Source organism: Rousettus aegyptiacus, unplaced genomic scaffold, assembly GCF_014176215.1.
Source record: "Rousettus aegyptiacus isolate mRouAeg1 unplaced genomic scaffold, mRouAeg1.p scaffold_m13_p_10, whole genome shotgun sequence".
Lineage (NCBI taxonomy): Eukaryota > Metazoa > Chordata > Mammalia > Chiroptera > Pteropodidae > Rousettus > Rousettus aegyptiacus.
In genome coordinates this window covers 92575498-92593230 of record NW_023416285.1, presented here as the reverse complement: position 1 = coordinate 92593230, position 17733 = coordinate 92575498, and the positions used below count along the sequence as shown (strand labels likewise).

Sequence of the window (17733 nt, the reverse complement as noted above, 5' to 3'; positions counted from 1 at the left end):
TTCCCATTCTGTAGGTTGTCCTTTCATTTCATTGATTGTTTTCTTTGTTGTGCAGAAGCTTTTGAAGTGATGTAATTCCTCTTTACTTTTTCTTTTCTTGCTTGTTGTTTTAGGGTCATATCCAAAAACTCATATCCAAAATGTCAGGAAGCTTTTCCCCTATATTTTCTTCTAGAGCTTTACTGTTTCAGGTCTTACATTTAAGCCTCTAATCTGTTCCGAGTTTATTTTTGTGAGAGATATAAGATAGAGTTCCAATTTCATTCATTTGCACATGAATATTGAGTTTTCCCAGCATCATTTATTGAAGAGATCATCCTTTCCCCATTGAGTATTCTTGATTCTTTTGTCAAATATTAGTTGATCGCCTATGCACGGATTTATTTCCGATCTCTCAAATCCGTGCCATTGGTCTACGTGTCTGTTTTTATGCCAGTAACTGTTTTGATTACTATACCTTTGTAGCGTAGTTCAGAGTCACGAAGTGTGATGTCTCCAGCCTTGCTATTCTTTCTCAGGATTGCTTTGGCTGTCTGAAGTCTTTTGTGGTTCCATACAAGGTTTGCATTTTTTCCCTATATTTTGGAAAAATTTCATTCAAATATTTTGGAGTATTGCATTGAATCTATTGATGCTTTGGGTAATATGGACATTTTAACAATATTCTTCTGCTTCATGAACATCTTCAAGTTTGTCTTATCGTTTTCAGTATATAGATCTTTCACCTTCTTGATTAAATTTATTCCTAAGTATTTTATCTTTTACGATGCTATTGCTAATGGAATTATTTTCTTAATTACCTTTTTGGATAGTTCATTGTTAGAGTACAGAAACACAACTGATTTTTGTATGTTTATTTTGTATCCTGCAGCTTTACTAAATTTCTTTATTAGTTAAAAAAAATTGGTGGAGTCTTTAAAGTTTTCTCTATATAAAATTGTATCATCTGCAAACAGAAAGAAACTTTACTTTTTCTTTTCCTGTTTGGATGTCTTTTATTTCTATTTCTTGCCTGAGTGCCTGGGCTAGGACTTAATACTATGCTGAGCTTATCGTCATCCTGATCTTGAAGGACAAGCTTTCAACCTTTCACTGTTGCGTGTGTTGTTACTGTGGGCTTGTCATATGTGGCCTTTATTACGTTGAAGTGTATTCTTTCTGTACCCAATTTGTTGAGAGTTTTTATGATAAAAGGATGTTGAAATTGTCAAATGACTTTTCTCTATCAGTTGAGATTATGTTAGGACTTATCTATCATTCTATTAATGTTAGATGTATCACATTTATTAACATGTTGAACCATCCTTGCATCCCATGGATAAATTCCACTTGATCATGATGTATGATCCTTTTAATGTTACTGTCAAAATAGGTTTCCTAGTATTCTGTTGAAAAATTTTACAGCTATATTCATTAGGGGTATTGGCCTGTAGTTTTCTTATACTGTCCTTGTCTGTCTTTGGTATCAGATTAATGCTGGCCTCATAAAATGAGTTTGGTAGTGTTTTCAATTTTTGGAAGAGTTTGAGAAGGACTGGCATTACTTTTTCTTTAAATATTTGCTAGAACTTATAGGAAAATTATCTACCATGGGCTTTTCTTTGTTGGGAGGTTTTTGATTCCTAATTTAATCTCTTTAGTTGTTAATTGGTTTATTCTGATTTTCTGTTTCATCATGAATCAGTCTTGGTATGTTTTATGTTTTGAGAACTTTATGTTTCTTCTAGGTTATCCAGTTTGTGTTAAACTGTTTATAGTAATCGCTTATTATTTTTCACTTCTGTGGTAACAGTTGTAATGTCTCCTCTGTAATTTCTGATTTTATTTGTGTTTTCTCTCTGTCTTTCATAGTTGTCTAGCTAAAGGTTTGTCGATTTTGTTTCTCTTTTCAAAGAAACTAGGTCACATTCTGTTGATCTTTTCTATTGTTTTTCTGGTCTCTTTGTTTATTTCTGCTCTGGTCTTCTCGTGTCATCTCATGTTCTCCTGGAAAGTTTCTGCTGAGAAACCCCCTGGGCAGTCTTAAGGGAGTTTGCTTGTATAAGAGGAAATTTTTTCTTTTGCTCCTTTTCAAAATTCTATGTTTGTCGTTGATTTTAGATAGTTTTATTATCACACATGTTGGAGAACGTCATTTGGGTTGAAATTCTTGGAGGACTTTTGAGCTTCATGTCATATTTGGATATCCAGATCTCTCCCCAGATTTGGAAGGTTCTCTACCATTATTTATTTAAGAAGCTTTCTGCCTTTTTCTGTTCTCTTCGTGGATCTCTAATAATGCATGGATTGTTTTCCTTAATAGTATTCCACAGTTCACACAGGCTTTCTTCACTCTTTCATTTTTTCTTTCTTTCTTTGCCGCTGCCTGGATCGTTTCAAATCGCTTCTTTCCTGCCTCACGGAGCCCTCCTTCTGCTTCATCCAGTCTGCTGCTGACATTCTGTGGCATTTTTCATTTTATTTATTGTATTTCTTAGGTCCAGAATTTGTTTCTCTTTTTTATTTCTATCTCTGTTAAACTTTTTATTTCGTTAATGTATTGTTTTCCTGATTTTGTTGACTTGTCCATGATTTCTTGAAGCTCACTGAGCTTCCTTAAAACAACTACTTTGAGTTCTTTATCAGGCAAATCTCAAATCTCCATTTCTTTGGGGTCAGTTACTGGAAAATTATTGTGTTTCTTTGGCGATGTCATGTTTTCTTTATTTTTCATATTCTCCGAAATCTTGAATTCTTGTCTTCACATTTGAAGAAGTAGCCAGCCACATCCTTCGATCTTTACTGACTGGCTTCAGCTGAGAACTACCTTTCATGAGCCATGTTGGGGATTTTGAGGCTTTCTCAGACCTTTTCTACAGATGTGCCTCCTCCGACTTATTCTCTCTCGGTGTGTGTGGTGGGGAATTCTTAAGATTGTATGCCTTCTCAGTCCTGTAGAGTCATGACAGGTGCTGATACCCTCCCATTAGCTCGCTTTCCCAAGGGAGGTGCTGAATCTCAGGTTAGTGAGCTCACGCCCAGTAGCCCGCTTTCTGCACATGCCCACTAGCCGTCTGCAAAGACTTGCTGTCAGCACCGTCAGAGATGTGCAGAGAGAGTAACCTGCAGCATTGAGGTGTGTGGGGGACGGATGGAGCCCATGGGTACATTGGGGGGATCTGCAGCCAGGTGTTTCCAGCAGCTCAAGGGCGAGCTTTCTGATGGAGTCAGTGGGGCAGTTGGTGTTTACTTGATGCCCTCGGAGAGCCCTGGCTATTGTTCTTCCAGCGTCTCCTCGTGCTCCAGTCGTGCCGCACACCACGGCTTTCTACGTAGGGTAGAAGGAAGCGGACGCCTTTGGCGGTGTCCTGCACAGCTGTGGAAGCCGAGCGCTCCCTCGATGCCCTCACTTTTCCTCATGAGAGAAGTCACAAGCCCAGAAGGTCTCTCTTGGCCCTGAGCTGTGCCACCTTGGGGGAAGTTGGCACAGGTAAAGTGAAACTGTTCCGCTTACCCCTTTCAGTGCGTCCAGTCTCAGATTTCATTTTGCTCCAGTGGTGAGTTGGCACCTCCTCTCTGGCCTCCTGGACTTCCACACAGGCACGCTCGCCATGGCTGATGGTCAAAACCTGTATTTTGTGGCAGATAGGACTATAGAAAACTCCTATATTGCCATTTCGATTGCACAAATACTTTTGAAAAGAAAAAGATTGCTAACAGTGGTGAGTTGAAATGTGATATTATTTATGCAAAATGTTTTTCCTAACTTGTAAAAATATATAATCGCATGGTAACAGACTAGTGCTATTTGCTGCTGCATCCTGTTGTTTAGGGGTTAATTTTCCTGATTTCTTACTGTGCGTTTCTCTGCCTGTGTCCAACAACAACCTTGGTCCCCTCCCCTGTCCTCCACTTGGGCAGCACTCCCTGACCCTCCTGGTTAGAGTTATGGGAAGGCATGCACAGGGGCCAGCCAGTGGGAGAAATTCATAAACAAGTAGGAGAGGACTTCGTGTGTTAAGCGAACTATCCATTCAGGGGAGGAGAGTTAAGATCAGAAACTAGAGATGGAACCAGAAAAGTAGGCAGGGCAGGTTGATGAAGATTGTTGGGCTAGCCGCTGTGGAAGCTAAGACATCGACTAAAGCACAAAGAGGCAGAACAAGGCAGGTCTGGAGAAACAGGAAGAATTTGGAAGGCAGTGCCTCCTTTGCAGAAATTGGGTTCGTTTGTTTTTTTGCATAGGACAACACACTGCATAGTGCTGGGTTCTGTGCTGGACCTACGATAACAAAATCAATAATGTAAATCTCTCTGGTTGAGGACATTTAGTATAGTGCCAGCATTCATATAATGGGCCAATGGAAATTATTAATGGGAAGATAACCAGAGACTTCTAATAAGATTTGGGATCTTTTTCAGCAAAGCAATTTCAGATAATTGGCGGCTCCTGGAATCTCTAAGGAAAGAGGGTTTTCCAGATCATCCTTCTGATATAACTGACAGAATATGCAGAATGCTGTCTGAAATGCTACAGTATCAGTGACTTTACATAATGTAATCATGCAAATCTTATTATCCTCCTGCCTGCAGGCTTTCTAGCAGAGGATGCAATTATATTAAATGTAGGAAAGAAATGGACTTCAGACTGAAGTATGGATACAGACTTTCCTGGTGTCTCATTGCTTTCCGGAGGGTCTCATTACTCTCAGATTTCCTCGTCTCCTTTCTTCATACTTGGCAGGGAGCGTGCAGTCTTGAAACTCTTGGAGGCAAGGTGAGGAGAGACCTCCTGGGTGCAACAAATCCATCTAAACAGATGCATAATGCATCTCAAGGTCCTTATGAAAGAGCAAGGAAAGCTCTGCTAACAAAGAGCCAGGTTTCTGACTTAGAATTCATTGAACAATAAATTTAGTATTACAGAGTCTGCGAAAGATCAGACACATTTTTCCTAGTGTTTGTGGTACTTTGGTTTGGGGAACTTTTAGTGGTTTTTCCCCTCCTTATTATGAAGAATTTTAAACATTTACAAACATAGAATCTATAATAAGCCTCTGTCTTATGTCTGGTTCCCTGGAAACAGCCTCTGAAGAAGCAGTTGGGGTGCAGGTGGTTTTCTGGGGAGAGCCGCGATGATCAGAATCTGCCGGGTGTGAAGGAACCAAGCAGGGCAGAGAGCGGGAAAGTGGGGTGCTTTCAACGAAGGCCTCAGCCAGTTCTGGGGCCCCTGGAGCTGGGGTGGCCCCTGATTTCTCCTGCCTTGAAACAAGTGGGGGGCGGGGGAGGGAGATGGGGAGGCCGTGGACATTTCCATCCTCTAATTATCTGCTCGGTGGATGTGGGCTGTCCCAGGGTGAGGGGGATGGCCTTGGACAGGTTAAGGGAGAAGCCATAGAGGGACTACGAGCCTCCATCAGCCAGCACTTGCTGCACTAGGGTGGCCAAGGGGCGTGCTGGGCCCCGCACAGCAGCGTCCGCCGCCTCCACTGGCCCCCAGCGCCGCTCTTGTCAAGCTAAGGCTCAAGTCACAATATCTCTACCCCACCTGCTTCTCCACTTCCACCCCCGGCCTATTTATTTTTTATTTTTGGACAGTTTTATGGAAGTGTCATTTATATACCATAAAATTCACTCATTTTAAGTGTATAATTCAATGACATTTATTTTAGTAAATTTACCAAGTTAAGGCAACCATCACCCTAACCCAATTTTAGAACCTTTTCATCACCCTAATAGCATCCTCCCTTTGGAAAATTACTCCTGTGAATTTTGAAGCAAATCACTTTAGCGAGGTTTTAATGCAATTAAGTTCTTAGCTGAAGGGATCTATCAATAGAAATAAAAAAAGACTTGCATTCATCTGAGTGTGCGAGGTGCCATTTAACAGTTATTTGAGGTCACGTCATGTAAGACTTTGGGATCTGTAATGAACTAAAGGCTGTTTCCAGAGGAAGTGACTCCTAACTCCCTTTGTTAAGTGGCTTATTCCCAAAGGTCATCTAAGAATATCACATCTGACAAAGGCTCTGCACTTTATAGTTCTTCTGCTTTATTCCTCAAGAGAAGAACTGGGGTTAGAGACGGGGCCCGTTTAAGTAGGTCTCGGTGCGTGCAAGACAGCGGGCGGTCAAAGAGGGGGGCTGTCTGCAAAAGGGAATAGTAGCTCCCGTGGCAGGCCATCTATGAACGCCATCAGTCAGGAGGAGAGAAAGAACAGAGGTGGAGGAGATGGAAGCGATCCGTCATGTCTATCAATAGATCTCTTCAGCTAAGGAAAATCAAGACAAAGGGGAAAGTTCCTTTTGTTAGGCAGAAAACTAGGCTATTCCTAGGGTTGCTATAATTGCCTTTTGCACATTCGTCTTTCTGTTGATAAAAATAATAGGTCTAGAAAAAGAAAAGGGAATTAAAAAAAAAATGAGATATAGTTCACGTACCATAAATTCACCCTTTTAAAGTGTATATACGATTCAGTGGTCTTTAGTACATTCGTAAGATTGTGCAGCCATCACCACTATATAATTCCAGAACATATCACCCCCAAAATAAAGTCTGTACCCGCTAACAAGTTACTCCCCACCTTATCTTCTCCCCAGCCTTTGGCAACCAGCCTGCTTTCCGTCTCTACACATTTGCCTGTCCTAGGCATTTCACATGAGTGGAATCATACAATGCGTGGCCTTTTGTGTCTGGCTCCCTTTCCTTAGCGTAATGCTTCCGATGCGTTTGCCGTGCCGTAGCGTGTACCGGCGCTGCATTTCTGTCTATGGCCGAATAAAATGCCATGCGTGAATGATGTGGATAGGCCAGATGTTGTTTATCCCGTCATCAATTGGTGGCTGTTTGGATTGTTTCTGCCTTATTTTTTGTATTATAAATACTTTAGCTATGAACATTCATATACAAATTTTCACAGGAACATATGTTTTCAGTTCACCTAGGAATGAAATGCCGGGTCATATTGTAACTCTGTTTAATTTTTGAGGAACCGCCGAACTGTCTTCCCCGCAGCAGCCATTGTGCATCACCACCAGCCGTGCGTGAGGGCTCCAGCCCCTTCACACTCTCGCCAGCACTCGTTATTTCCACAGGGCAGTTTTGTTTCTTTTTCCTCATTTTTAAGTTACAGCTGTCTCCGTGTGTATAAAGAAGAAGGCACCTTTCAGAAGACACTGACAGCAAACAAAGGTGAACATTAAAAACAAAAGCCGAGTCATATGTTCGGGGCTCTCAGTTCTGGGCCCACATAGCTTCATTGTGTGTGCTCGGCGAGCGAGTGTGGCGGCCGTCGCCGCGGAGAGCCCTGCCACTCCCAGCGCCACGAGGACGCCCGTTCTGGCCGCGCTCATCGGCCAGGGCCGGCTCCGTCTTGTAAGACCTGGCCTGACTGCGGCCGGCAGTTACTTTCAAATAAACATAAATGTGTGTGTGCACACACACACCCAGCAAGACACTAGAAACAGAAGTGCGAAGGAGAAAAGGAAAGGTAAATAATTCTGGCAGCACTACAGAAAGTGCGTCTCTCTCTCAGGAGATTTCTGCGAGTTTTCGAAGTGTCGCCGTATATGGGTTTTGTTTGCGCTTTTTCAAATGCAAGAAAGGACAGTCTGAGAAAGAATTTGCTTCCATGAAGCAAGCACAGCAACTTTGTTGGAAGTATGTTCTAGGCCCGCTTGGCACTTGGATGTCATTTTAGACGACTTCTTGTACTCGCAGTGTTTCGCCATCAGCGAAACACTTAGTATTTTCCTCTCATCCTATCGTGGCCTCTAGAAGTCAAAGCACGAATGACTGAATCTCAGATCTGTCCACTGGGGACTCACGAATCTTAGAAAAGCTTGCTGGAAATGGAGGGAGAAGCTGGAATGGTGGCCGCATGGCTTATAAATGTGACTATTCCGTGCCGTGCCTCCCCACTCCTCCTCAGGAGAACGTCTGCGGGGGTCTCCGAGTGGACGGCAGCTCCGAGAGCGCCCCCTCTCTCTCTCTCTCTCTCTCTCTCTCTCTCTCTCTCTCTCTCTCTCTCTCTCGTCTTCCTCCGCCTTCCTCAGCGTGCTTCCTCTGGGATTCTGCTCTTTCCCTTCCTGTTCTTGTTCCACCGTGCGCACGTGTGTGTGTGTACACACACACTCTCTCTCTCTCTCTCTCTCTCTCTCTCTCTATATATATATATATATATATATATATATATATATTTATGGAGAGAGAGAGTGAGGAAGAGAGAGAGGATGGATGGAGGGAGGGCGGGCTATTTGGTGCGCATGATTATCAAGGCTGACAAGTCCCACGTCAGCAACCAGAGACACCCTCACAGATACACCTAACGTAACGTTAGGCCAAATGTCTGGGTACCGCGTGTTCCAGGCAGCCGTCACAGCCCAGCCAGCGATGCCATGAAGGGACGCCAAGGGACCGTCCTGGCGCCTGGTCTGGCCCAGAGCAGTGCAGCTGTATTCTTCTCTGCTTCTTCACCCCTCGCAGCTCATGATATTTAAACTTTTCCTGTTCTTATTTGGTAAAAATATTTCTTATTCATTCTTATTTGTTAAAAATATTTTTTAGATGGTTCCAAAGCAAGCAAGCTTAATGTCTTTCAGAATGACCTTGAGTCAGAGGGAGTCCTGACGGAGGTCTGTGTGCAGCTGCAGCCGCGCAGGGCCGTTCTGTGCTGAGACACTGAGAGAGAGGGAGGGAGGGCGCGTGGGGATCACGTGAGCCCCGGGCCGCGGGCCCTGCACGGTCACTCGGTGTTGGGCACCGTGTGACTCAGAGTTTTCCTTCAGGACAAATGTAAACCTTAGAGAAGATAAAAAAAAAAAAAAGTTTCTGGAAAGGATTTTCTCTTTGGAACCTGAAAACCACTGGTTGTTGCTGTAAGCTTCTGGTTTGAGCGTCAGGGGCAGACCAGTGTGACATAGAAAATGTGTTCTAGAGGCTGCCACGAGGGGAAGTTTTGTTATATTCTCAGACGTACGGTGTTTTGAGCTGAGTGATAAAGAGCAAGCACCATTGCCTAGAATGTCTGGTGTCTGGTCTGTTTCTTTATCTTCATTCTAAAAGAGCACATTTGCTGAGGAAGACATTTCAGTGCATAATGTATATTTGCACAGCCATAAGAGATTGCTTTAAAACAATTTTCCATCGAAATGCAGAAATCACAGCAAACTACCATGGCCTAACTGCTTTTATTCTGCACACTGCTTTGTTCTGTTTTGATTTGCGCCATCTAGTTCATGTGACACTACCTGGGCCATGACATTGCCAGCCAGTCACACATACCCTGGGGTTCACTCTGTTCCCCACACACTGGCCTATATTATTCACTAACTCACCCTTTAGCAGATCATCCTAAATGATTTTTTGACATGATTTTTCAAATGGATGGTTATGTAAATATGCTGGAGCGTTCTCTTATTTAGATGATTTTAGGTGTGACCTTTTATTAAGAGGAAGTCATAAGGTGTTGTCTGCTCAAGGACCCAGGGCAAAGCCAGGAGCACCCAGGTGGAAGAGCCATTCACTGGACTGGCTGGGGCCCTAGAACATTCTTCAGAGTGTGCAGTGCCTACTCTAAGCAAAACAAAAGCAAAAACAAACAAACAAACAAACAAAAAACAAACAAAACTCAAAGCAGAAGAGGGCAAGGGGAGATACTATTGGAGAGAGAACTGGCTACAAGCCAGGAGCAAGTTCAGAGAGTCAAGAGAGAATCAAGGATGTCTGGCTGGCTGGCTGGATGAGGGTAGAGATGGAAAAAGTGGCTCAGCTGTCAGTCAGCTGAATAGGGTGGGCTTCAGAGCACTTCTGCTGTGCACTCCGTGCAGGTGCTTTGAGGATTTGCATGATAGTTTATGGATGCCATGTCCAGCTAGACCCCAGCCCCCCTCACTATGCATTTTTTTGTCCAATATCTTTCTTTATTCAACATGTCTTTAGTTAGCTTTTCATCTGGGCCAAGTCCATCTTAAACCTTGGGTAAAACTATTTCAGCAGAGGCTGACGTTACCCCTGCCTTTGTGGAATTCACAGTCCAGGATAGGCAAGAGCAGAGTAGGAGGACAAGTGTCACACAGACCAATGTGCTAGTGAGCAATTCTAACCAGTGAGTGCTGTGCAGAAATACAGGTGCTAAGAGAGAATGAAATTGGGGGAGACCCAGTCTGGCCTGGGGGATCAGGAAAGGCTTTTCTGAAGTAGTGGCATTCAAGTTAAGACCTAAGAGATGAGAATGGGTTCAATAGGTACAAAGGTGGCCTAGAGCCAAGGAACCCTGCAGTGGGGGCTGTGATTGTGTCCCTTTGTCAATGTTACCAATAGAAATTCAACCCAGAAACTCCACAGATTTAATCAACAAAGGCGTTGAGCATTTTGCAGGCATGAACAGTGGGCAGAAAACTTCTGTTTTGTTTCTGCTGTTTGAAGGCATCATTAGACCTTTCTCATGTTACCTAGGTGCGTGCGCTCCTCTCCCACACATCTGCTGCGTGATTTCAGTCGAGATCCCCACTGGCTGAGAAACACAAGAATGAACGCAAGTACATACAATGAACTGCCACTAAAGCTGGACAAACAAAAAGTAACTAAAAAGTGTTTTTCAGACTTGTCATGAAATTGGGGCCCTAACAAGTTGTCTTCAGATTCTGAGTCTCTGAGCGTATGTGAAATTGCATGATTGTCCTCCATCAGTTCTGAACATAGTCACTTACCTGAGACAGACAAAGATGTGCTTACAGCCAGCTGGCAGTCCCCTGCCTGGGAGTCACCAGTTCTGTGGACTGCCTGTAACCATGCCAGGTTCCTAGACTTGTTCCAGAGCCACCTCCAGTCTCTTTTTATTATCTACTCAAAGAATGCAAAATTATTTCAATATTAAGAAAATTATAATAGAAAGATAATTGTGTTGCCAAGTAGAATCTTCCTAATTGGAACTAACTGTGGGATGGCTGATATGTAACGTCAGTTTATTGCAGAACACTACCAAAAATTATACTTAATACCTTCGAGAACATCTGTCAGTGCAGAGCTCGTGCTGTCTGTGTTCTGTCAGAAGGTCACTGTCAATCAGTACTTCACTAACCTGGGACAGCTTGGGAAACGTGCCATAGCAGGTCGATAGCATTCTGACCCTCGCCTTGCACGTCCTCGTTTTATAAAGTTACAAGAAGATACCTACTTAATGGAGAAGTCACAATCTTAAATTGTACAATTATGTAACAAGGCCAAAATTTTCACAAACCTCCATCGTAACCAAGTGCACGGATGCCGTCACGAAAACCCCACCGGCCTGTGGGGAGCGGAGAGCCGGAAGCGCTGTCCCCCTCCTCGCCTTTCCACCCGCTGATTGCTCCCCTCCTCAGTGCCACTGGTCAACCAGCCGGGGTCACATCTGGACAAGTCATTTGTCACTGGTGGTTATGGTTATAAACTCGGGCTTCTTTTATAGCCCCCAAATCCAGACTGACCCTGCATGCCAAGCGGCGGGCTTGCAGAAAGAAGATGCTCAGTGAACATCTCTTTCTTCGACTGCTTTTCTCTGAAGAGAGTCAGTTCACCGAAAATCCCTTTCATAATCATTCACATTACCAGACTTTCCTTGCCACTGGGCTCTTCTCCACTTGACTAAATGCTGCTCCTCCTTTAAGACTCACCTTCTCCTGCCCTGTCCCCTGCGTCCTTTCTCAGTGTCCTTCTGTGGTCCCCAAAGCACCGTCACCACCCCGCTCCCAATATCGGAACCATCTGCTGTGTTTCACTTCTCTGGGTTCCTTAGCCCCACCCCCGCCACCAGACCGTGGCCCTCTTGGAAACAGGGACAACATATTGTCTGGCTCGATCCAAGATGATTTGGTGATTCGCTAAATTAAGAAAAAGCATACAGTGCAAGTAAGGTCACAGAAAAGGTTTTTCCTCCAATAAACCTCAAAAAAATACAGGAAGAGAACAGACATTCAAGGATACGCTGCCTGAACGTGGGGGGCCCTTCGTGCTGCCCAGTGCATTCGTTTGCCAGGGCTCTGTGCGCAAGACCGCACGCTGGAGGGCCTGAACATCAGACGTTTGTTTTCTCACCACTCTGGCCACTGAAGCCCGAGACGTAGGTGTCCTCAGGCTTGGTTTCTTCCCAGGCCCCCGGCCTGTTGGTGGCTGCCCTCTCCCTGCGTCTGCGCATGGCCTTTCCTCTGCGCGCCCGCATTCCTGGTGAGTCTCTGTCTCCCATAAGGATGCCAGTCGTATTGGAGCCCTCTGGCTTCATTTGACCTTAATTACCCCTGCGAAGGCTCTCTCTCCAATTACAGTCACATTGTGAGGTGTACCGGGGGTTAGGATTGCAACATACGAAATTGGGGAGGGGCACAGTTCTGTCCCTGACACTCCAGATATTGAGAAGGCAAAAATAGCCAAGATTAAATCATAAGGGGGCACAAGGGATTAAATTGATCCGGTCCATTAAGTGGAGAGGCATGTGTTTGTGTTTTGGACATTTCTGAGCAGATTTAGACCTGGAAGATATTGTGAAACTAAATGCTAAGAATAAAGATATTTTTTATTATTAAAGTAGGATTTATTGAAGGAAGAAAATATTGAGGGCAGAGGTTGCATGAAATAAAGCCTTAATCTTCCCGGAATGGATGCGCGAGTTCCCTAGGAACAGAATGTGTGGGTGTCAAGGCCGAGTGAAGTAGTGAGGATTAAGAGTGGGGGCCTGGGGTGGGCGGCGGGGCAGGGGGGAGCTGCCCTGTGTGGGAGGAGGAAGATCCCAGGGGCTGCGACGTGGGGACCTGCCTGAGGGAAAGACTGAGAAGATGGATGCTTTCTTTGTCCAGGCTCAGTGAAAAAAAAGACTCACTGCCTGTCATCTGGGCCTGGGGGTTTCACAATTGAAAAATGCTTGGCTTATAGGTCTCTTAATCACAACCTGCACATTTCAAGAGTGTCCTCCCCTTGGGACTCAGTGTAAACGGGGGAGGTGGTTCTTCGCCAGCGCACATCTGTAAGCTGCCCGGCTCTGGGGCGCAGTAAGAGCACGTCGCTCTCCCTCTCTAGCCGCGTCACCTGGTTCTTCTGCTCTTTCCCTGCCTAGTCATGTGACAGCCTTTGTGACCTTTAGGGCGTATTTGCTGGAACACAGCTTTTTCATGATCTCAGCATCACTGCTAATAATAGTTCTCAGACTACTCTGTCTGAGATTAACAGCGCAGCCCTGTACTGTTTGGCCTCACAGGGGAGGGAAACGTTTTCTGTGACCCTCTTCGGTCCCTAGCTAGGTCTGAAAATTAAACTGACAAAGACAGATTCACAGGAGAAAAGTACATACATCTTACTGAATTTTTACATGTGCATAAGAGTCTTTACAAGAGAATGAAGACCCGAAGAAGTGACCACAGCAAGAAGCTTTTATACCTTCTAGATAAATAATAAATTTGTGGAGAATTGACCGGACAAGGGGGTTTGAGCTAGGGGTCGTAGAGGTTGAAGAAGTAACTAGGAAGATAAGGCTGAGTTTAACGAGGTTATGTTTACAGAATTCTTTGGTGGTGTCTCTGGGCTCGTTAAAGTTTGTCTTCAGTGAAAAGAGAATTTATTTCTTGCCTTCAGATAGAAAACGGGTAACTTTTTCTGCTTTTACTGTTTCTTAATTGCCTTCAGCTCAAAATAATTTTTAGGCCAAAGAGGCATATTTTGAGGTGACGTATTTTGGTTTCCTTCGGGTTTCTTCATTTTATTTTCTCGTATCTAACTTCTAGAGTAATAGATGGTCATCATTAGCACAAGTACTATCTTTTAGTGATTGTATAGATGTTATTGTCACAAGGCATAAAACATTTTAAGTTAAAATTGGCAGTAATTTTTAAACTAAGAGGATAAAATTTTCCAAACTGAGATGGGGAAGTTCAAGTGTAGATAAAGAACAGCAGGGTTTGCCCAGCACTAACAAAGCGTGTGGCGTGGTATGCTGGCAATGTGAGACACCACCGTGGAATCAGAGCTTACGTTTCCTCGATCCAGCAGCCTCGAAATTATGTTTCTTGACAGTTATTCTTTAACTTGAAAAGATTTGCATTACTTAAAATTTTGCCAATTGAAATTTTACTGCGATTATTACATCATACTTTCACGCTTGCATGTTTAAAGTTCACATACACCGTGGCAGCAGTGCACTGTGCCAGGTAAGGTGGTCTGAGGCCGAGCAAACCCAACTTCCATGCAAAGGCAGTTTGATCTGAATCGATATCAAAGTGTGGACTGAGAAGAGTGGAGAATGTTCAAACCATCTCTCCGCCTTCTCCTTTAATCTTTGGTAGCCAGTTTACCTTTCCAAATCTGCATCCCCCACAGTTGAGCCTCTCTCCCAGGAGCCACATTAATTCATTTGATTTGTTGATCTGTTCTTAAGGTTCTACTTCTTTTCTCCAATCGCTGGACCCCTGACCCTTCTAACTGTGCCGCTCTTGGAAGGGAGGCCAGTGGGAAATTCCATGCACGTAGGAAGCTTACCACAGGAGGATACTGACTCAAGACAGCAACCTGTGTCAGATCGGCAGCCAGCCAACCAACCTAACCATGGTCTGCAGGCCTCAAAATGAGGCACGCCCCTCGCCATAATTCTAAGCCTATTTCCTCATTAGTGACGCTGGGATTCTGGTTGTTCACAAGTGGTTTTGAAAATGAGCGGGTGTCGTAGTTAACCTGGGCTGCCGTAACAAAATGCCAGACACTGGGCGTCTTAAACAATGCAAATGGGTTTCTCACATTTCTGGAGTTCAGGAAGCCCACAATCAAGGTGCCGGACAGATTGGGTTCCTGTCAAGGGCTCTCTTCCTGGCTTGAAACAGCTCCCTGTTCTCACTGAGTCCTCACACAGTAGAGAGAGCGCCAGTCTCTCTTCCTCTTCATGTAAGGGCACTAATCCCATCATAGGCCCCACCCTCCTGACCTCACCTAACCCTGACCACTTCCCGAAGGCCCCACCTCCCAGTACCACCACATTGAGAGTCAGGGCTTCAACTGATAAGTCGGGTGGAGGTGGGAGGTAGGGGGGTGGGGAGTGGGTCATAAACATTCAAGTGTTTGACATGTATGCTCAAGGAGACTTTTGAAAAGAATGAAGTGATTCGCAGATTCAAGGTATTTTTATTGGCATTGTTACATATTTTTATTGGCAAGTTTTTACAAATTTTCCCTTTGCCTTGGTTTCTAAGGAAACCAAATTCTTTCCAGGTACTGTTCGGGGGCGGGAGGGGAGAGGGGTGGAAAGCCTTGGTGTTATTTGAGATTTAAGAAGAGAAGTGTTGAAGTGTCAAGAGAATTTGGACTCTGTGGCAATACACACTACGGCAGCAGCTCCCCCTTCAGCTCTGATGCGTTGACCTTACTGCGTTGCTGCCCTACTGCGGTGCGAACGATAGCATTCAGTAGGCTCTATCAATGCCTGATACATTACATAGCAGAAGAGCGGACTTTGAGAACATGGGAAGCAGGAAAGATCGGTTTTGGAGGAAGGCGAGGATCTGACAAAGAGTGGGGTGTGCAGCGCTAGGGGCGGGAGGTGGGGAGGGCAGGGGCGAGCATTCTTGCCCGAGGTCCTCCAGCGGCCTGCAGGAAGAGGGCATGGACCAGCAGGCCACCGGGGTGAGAGAGCACTGGAAGACGGGTAGGGCGTGCCGCTCTTGGAAGGGAGGCCAGTGGTAGAGAATGAGGAGGGGCACGGTCAAAGCTGACTCTGCCCCTTGGGGGCCAGTGCTGCCTGACTGACCCAGCCGAGCACGGTGGCCGGCATGTCATGGGCACCCAGTGAGCACTGAACGAGTGGTTGAATGAAGCGATCAAGTCGGGGGAGTGCACCCAGGTCGCCCTGCCCCTGTCAGGAGCACATCTCCTGTCCCGAGTCCTCAAGCTCTGCAAAGTTTCAGACATTGAAGCTCATTGGAAGAAGGTTCTAGAAAAATAAAGACTGGCGAGAAGCTGCTGAGAGGGGAAGTTGGAGGTTTTGGTTTACCGAAGGAAGGATCATTTGGATAACAAAGTGGTCTCTCCCCCGCTGTTTCCATTTCTTTCCACTCCCTGAATTGCTTTTTATTTCTCTGGAGCATCTTTTCTTTCTTATCGAGATTGTTCAGTTTGCTTTAGAAAGGAGACATTATCTGAGCACAATATCACTTGGAATGGCTATAGGTAACTCGGAGGCCTTTTATAGCTGTAATTGTGTTTTCTTTATTGGATTTTTTAAAAGAAGGTGTCAGTGGATCAGTTATTGCACATTAATTGCCGTGACTTGCAGAAAATGAATCATGGTCTTTGTGAATGGGCGTGTGTGACCGTGAGGGCATGCCATTTATTCTCTCTGTTAAAACTGTAACAGTTGTTTATGAAATTGTTTTATGCTTTTAATATTTTATATAAATCTTTTTTCCATTTTGCATTCTTGAAAATCTGAAAAAAAAATAGTATTCATATATCCCTTGAAGCTCATTTCCAAGATGGCTTAATTATTTGAAAGAAGCGCTGTTTTCTTAGAGAAGTATATATCCTAAGAATTGGAAGGCTGAGGTGTTAGTTGAGTTGTTTCTATTCAGAATTGTGCCATCTGTTACTTTGTTAAACTCAGAGTTGCATCAGATATCGAAACGAAAGGGGCCGTAGCTTCCTTTCCAACTTGGGCCCCCGCAGAGAAGGGAGGTGAGGAGGAAGGCTCTTCTGCCACCGAGAAGGTAGTGACCAGAGAGCACACCAGCACCATGCACAAGCGCATCCATGGAGTGGGTTTCAAAAAGCGTGTCCTCAAAGAGATCTGGAAATTTGCCATGAAGGAGATGGCCATTCCAGATGTGCACACTGATACCAGACTCATCAGCTGTCTGGGCCAAAGAACAAGGGCTGTCTCAGACCATTTCTGGTGCAGTTGTCCACACGAAGTGAAGAGGATGAAGATTCACCAGGCAAGCTCTATCCATTGGTTACAGATGTCTCTGCCTCCACCTTCAAAAATCTACAGTTAGTGTGGATGACTAACTGTGGATTGTCGAATAAAGTTATAAAATTGCATAATAATAATAATAATAATGGTCTATAGAGGTCGTTCACCAGGGCTTTTTGACCTTTGCCTAAGAGGCCTTTCTTTGCTTTGGCTCTTTTTTGATAAATATGAAAAAATATTTAATGCAATCTGAAATTCAAAACAAATTAAAATTAAATATTCACACACACACACACACACACACACACACACACACACACACAGCAAGGCAATATAGCAGAGTGTCATTTTTCTTTCTTTTTTTGTAAGACACATGTGACTTTTAGGTTCTGATGCCTCCGAGGACGTCCCCCTACCTACCCTCTGTTGGAAACGGTTGATTCTATTAACCCTGTTGTTTTACAGATAAAAAGACTGAGGTTCAAAGACTCAAGAAATGCTAATGCACTCAGCATATCAGGAGCAGCACTCAGTCAAACCCCCAGATGTCCTGTGGGCTGCCCCGCACTTTGCCCACAGCACCCCGATCCTGGGCTCTATCAAGGCACCCTCTGTGCAAAGGAGAACTCTTGTCCAGAAGCATCTCCCTGTTTCTGATGATGCTCAAGTTCTGGAAGGTTATTCCAACTTTAAGTTGTCACCTTAGCATGGGTGCATAAGCCAGGAGAGGCTTGTCAAACCTGGCCAGCCCCTGGGTCCTGGCTTATTTTCCTTTATTTCATCCTGGAAATTTGTACCACTGTGACCCAGAAGCACTTCCCTGGTGTCACCTTCTG

The 17733-nt window shown here is 44.6% G+C and overlaps 1 protein-coding gene and 1 pseudogene across 5 annotated transcripts in view; both read left to right on the top strand.

Annotated features, from left to right (window-relative positions):
* Positions 1-17733, top strand: part of CAMK1D (calcium/calmodulin dependent protein kinase ID) — a 336799-nt gene that overhangs the window by 266120 nt on the left and 52946 nt on the right. The window lies entirely within an intron of this gene.
* Positions 15592-17197, top strand: LOC118608630 (annotated as a pseudogene).